We start from the raw sequence: 4,910 nt of genomic DNA, 5'->3' as shown, positions 1-4,910 counted from the left end.
AATGTTATAAGCTTTTCAGACTGTTATTCACCACCTTGTATGTTTTTATACGTCTATAAATTACATCGAAAACTTTCTTTGTACCCTTGAAAAAATTTGTTTGTATTTCTCATACAAACACAGAGTTAATGATCGCAAATACATATTGGATTGGAACTCTTAAACTGTAAATTTTAATATTTTGTCTGTTTTAAGACGTTAGAAAAAGTTATCGATATGAAATTCGGCCTAAAACTTATCATAAAAAAACAATTAACTTTCAAAACAGTAGCTGCTCCTTTTCCATCAGTCCAGAAGCGATCACAAAATCTAAATGTACTCGTATACACTGAAACATGGATGACCTCCTCTCCCTTATTCAATGAGTATGGTTAATAAATCTGAGGTGAAGAAAAATAAATACATCGGTTTAGACCAATAGGAAGAACCAGCCCAATAGCCAGTTCTGCCACGTAATAGCGAAGAACTTGTGTGTGACTGTAATCTGCATCTAACACGGGTACTGGACTTAATCTTGACGCAGACCTACCATAATAGAGTGCGTCCTCGAAGTCCAGCCGCACAACCTCTACCTGTTAAACCTACCTGTCCTTACCTATGTTGTGGTTCTGCTGCACTCCATGTGTTCACCTCAGTGAACGTTGTATGACTATAGCAGCACTTGGAAGCGGGCCGGTACGCCATCAAAGAAAGAACAAACTAATGTGGTAAAATCAGCTATATTATCGACGACCTTTGACCTTCATTTAAATTGGCGTACAGAATTTACAAAATCTATGCAAAGTTCATCAGAATTGAGGGAGCTTGTGAGACTGAAACTAATTCCGATTGACTAAACAATTCCACCCTACCGAATTTAGCTGCTCGCACATAACTGCACTGAACCCAACCTCAGCACTGGCCCCTGCACTGGCCTGACTCACTGACCACCGTCAAAGACGCTATGGCCTGACGTTGACCACAGCAGTGGCCCTTCTGCAATAATTGTTTAGTAAATCATCAGCGCCAAGAGTGCTAATTTCTTCACGCCGAGGGCACAGCCTGTAAGAAAGTGGGACACAGTGCTAAAGATAGCTATTCATGCATGTTGATGGACGTCAAAAAGTGGCTCTGAGCACTATGGGACTTAACATCTGAGGTCATCAGTTCCCTAGAACTTAGAAGTACGTAAACCTAACTAACCTAAGGACATCACACACATCCATGCCCGAGGCAGGATTCGAACCTGCGACCGTAGCAGTCGCACGGTTCCGGACTGAAGCGCCTAGAACCGCTCGGCCACCGCGGCCGGTGATGGACGTCAGTTGTACCCATCTTTGACCCTGAAGAGTCCAGCCAGGATGATACAGCAGGTATTTATGTTTCAGAAGTCCTAAATTTGCAAGTCATTCTCCCTATCTCTGATAGGCTATTAATTTTGACAGTGGCTGTCAACACCATCCCAGCGGTGTTCCAAATTGGTTCCGTATCTTCAACAACCATTGTCGATTGGGAAGCATATTCCTCCATGGGCTCCCTCTCTCTGGAAACGTTTGCCAGATGGCTAAAAAGCCACAGTAACTATACCATCGAGGTCAAAGTCCAACGAGTCAAGAACCACACAGTTTCCTTGGCAGCCTGCATCCTTGTGATCGATATGACAGGGCCACAAACATTTTGATGTTGGATCTGTTCCATGCCCTTGGATTGGAAGACCACGAATCCAAAAACACTATTAAACCGTTTGTCACCAGCTCATACATAAAGGAACTTAGTTCAAAATATGCCTCATGTGTTTTGCAACTGTCGACTGACATCACAGGCACGCAATGTTTCTTTTGCACTGCGTGATAAGCTTCTACTTGAAGTACAATGCCTGCAGGAAAAAGGCATCCTGACTCCCATTCTCAACAGTCAGGGGGCCATGCCCATAGTATTAGTTGAGAAACGAATATATCACCAAGAATTTGCCGAGATTTCGAAGCCACCATCCACACTTAGCCTGTCATCGATGCCTACTTGACACCTAGAGTGGAAGATGTCAAGGTGCACTTTGCTGGAGTAAAGGTTTCTGCAATCAATGACTTATGCAATGTGTACTTACAACTTCCATTGGACGATGCATCAAAAAACATGTTGGTCATCAATACTAATGGCCTTTTCTGATAAAATGGGCTTTTCTTCTATGTTGGCGTAAGCTGTTGCCAGCACATCAGTCGGCAAAGATGTCGCGCGAAGGTCGATAGCAGGTGCTGGATGAAGCATGCCTATCAGGAGAGAGGCCAAAGACTCACTGACAAGCAACACGCCGCCAACGCCCTATCGACAGCAAGTATTTAGGCTGGTGCCACTGATCAGAGGGACCAACTCACTAACTAACTGACTCACACTCCAGTTTGGCATCTGTCATTCACTTGCTGAGCGGGTATATTATCGCAGGCTACGACAGTACATTGCAGGACCAGATTAGAGTAATAGCAAGATTACCGATATTGTCTGCAATAAGACTATTACGAATGAGCTTGTACCACAGCACATGAACTCTATTAAAGGTAAGTAGCAGCTATCTGTTCAGGTAAATAAAGAACCATGTTAATCCAAGTGTGCATTTGTGTTCTAGAAAGATGATACCGGCCACCCATAATAACATCCTCTCCCTTGCTTCGCGTGGTACAACACACGACAGTGGCAACGAGGATTCCACAGTGACAACGAGATTTCTACACCTTCAGCATTGCCAGTGCACTGGCCATACTCCAATGATACATAGAGCACCTTCAATTGGATGTACCATGGACCTCAAACTACTTGGACAATATCATTGATACTGGAAGAGCATACACGGTCCAGACAACTTCTTGGACCCTTTGTTCGGTGTGCTACGGTGAGCGAATCTAAAATGAAATATAGTAAAATGCTTTTTTCTTGTACCACATGTGAATATCTGGGTCATGTGGTTAGCAGATCAGGAGTAAAGCCCACTCCACAACATCTCAAGGCCGTTCAGAAACTCCTGGCCGCCAGAGATGCTAAACAACTCAAATCCGTTGTTGGTTAACATAACTATTATAGAAAATTCATTCCTCATACAGCAGCCATTGCTGAGCCGCTCTATCAGCTCATGCACAAAAGCGTCAAGTATAGTTAAGTGTAACTGGACACCTGACTGTGATAAGGCTTTCCGTGATCTAAACAACCTCTTCTCCACCCACCTTGCCTCATAGCGTACGATCCTTGCAAGCACTTAACAGTGGTGACAAATGCATCCAAGTACAGGTTGGAAGAAGTCCTTTTCCATAAAGTCTATGATGTGTAACGGTCAGTTTCATTCGTTTCCAAAACACTAACACGCCATTATACGTACAGAAGGCGAGCCACATCATTAACTGATCATAAGGCCCGATTACCACTGTTTATTCCAATTATAATAATCCAAGTAGGGTGACATGTCACCTCCAGCGATATGTGTTGTTCCTTTCGGTGTACCACTGTGACATCCAGTATTGGCCACAGCACAATATGCCAGCATACATATCCTGTCAATATTACTACTGGAAAAGCATAATGAGCTTGCCACTGCTATTAGTAAAACATGGTTGGACAGCAGACGCCAAGACCCTATGATACGGATATGTGTACGCATACTACTATTGTCGCAACGAACTGGCTGCTCTCAATGGCATACTATCGCATCAAAGAGACAATGTTCGTCATTCCGCGAGCTGTCCGATAAGACTTGACACACCTTCACGAAGGTCATTGGTGAAATCAAATGGTCAACTCACGAACCTGTCTTCTGTAGAAGTATTGACTAAGACATTGCCGAAATGGTAGCAGCATTTACAACATGTCAGAGCAAGCAGGCAACAGTATTTTCCTTGGCTAGATTCATCACCACCATGGCTTTGCACACATCTGTCTCTGCAGGCTCCTTTCTGGGTTACTGTCGGTTGGTCTTCATCAATGCAAGCTGCAGGTTTCCATGTGTCTACATCATAAACGAAAACAATCCAGACTTTATCTCACATTTTTGCAACTGGAGTGTTCCCAGAAACCATGGTGATTGATAATGACCTGCAGATTACATCAGCAGAATTTGGCAATTTTTGTTCAGAGAACAGCATCAACCTGGCTGTCACCGCACCATTCTACAACAGGTCTAGCAGGGAGGTTCAAATGGTTCAAATGGCTCTGAGCACTATGGGACTTAACTTCTGAGGTCATCAGTCCCCTAGAACTTAGAACTACTTCAACCTAACTAACCTAAGGACATCACACACATCCATGCCCGAGGCAGGATTCGAACCTGCGACCGTAGCGGTCGCGCGGTTCCAGGCTGTAGCGCCTAGAACCGCTCGGCCACTCAGGCCGGCTGTGGGTGCCTAAATCGGCGATGGATGTATCACCGTGCATCTCATGAAGCTCAGTTTCTGGGTATGTTTTGTAGGTTCATTAGCATGCGTACAGCAGGGGACGATTGTTTGTTATATCCGTCATCCACCACATATTGATATTCGGTACCAAAACTGGAATACAGCTTTCCGAAGTTCTAGGAAATGAACACCCTCAGGAGAACTGCTGTGTATTTTTGACGGAGCTCGTAGAGAAACGACCTGAGCATTTCGTTATTTTTGATGGCTACTGGTGCACATCTGTGTCACTCAGTTTCCAAATTAATATCAGCAGATGACAGTTTCTTGCATTATTCTTTATATTTCGTTCACTTACTGTTTCAGCTGCAACAGTTCAGTTAATGTACATGTTGTGACAGGAACTGACGAATATGATGTTCATAGGATCACTCTTTCGTCACTCACGTGTGGGACACGTATCCACCGCTTTCTAGTAAGAGGGTCGTTTGAAATGTCAGTGCAAAAATAAAAACTACTTACGTGTTTGAGGAAAACCTTTTTTATTTTTCGACATAGTCT

General features: G+C 43.8%; 1 non-coding gene across 1 annotated transcript; it reads right to left on the bottom strand.

Moving 5' to 3' along the window:
- Nucleotides 1–4,264: 4,264 nt before the first annotated feature.
- On the bottom strand, nt 4,265–4,348 carry Trnas-gga (transfer RNA serine (anticodon GGA)). The gene is given in 2 exon segments: nt 4,265–4,299; nt 4,309–4,348. It is a non-coding gene; the product is annotated as a tRNA-Ser (tRNA).
- Between the last annotated feature and the right edge of the window lie 562 nt (nt 4,349–4,910).

Source organism: Schistocerca cancellata, chromosome 4, assembly GCF_023864275.1.
Source record: "Schistocerca cancellata isolate TAMUIC-IGC-003103 chromosome 4, iqSchCanc2.1, whole genome shotgun sequence".
Lineage (NCBI taxonomy): Eukaryota > Metazoa > Arthropoda > Insecta > Orthoptera > Acrididae > Schistocerca > Schistocerca cancellata.
Note: the sequence above shows the minus strand (reverse complement) of the source record. Positions and strands in the feature narration are given on the sequence as shown.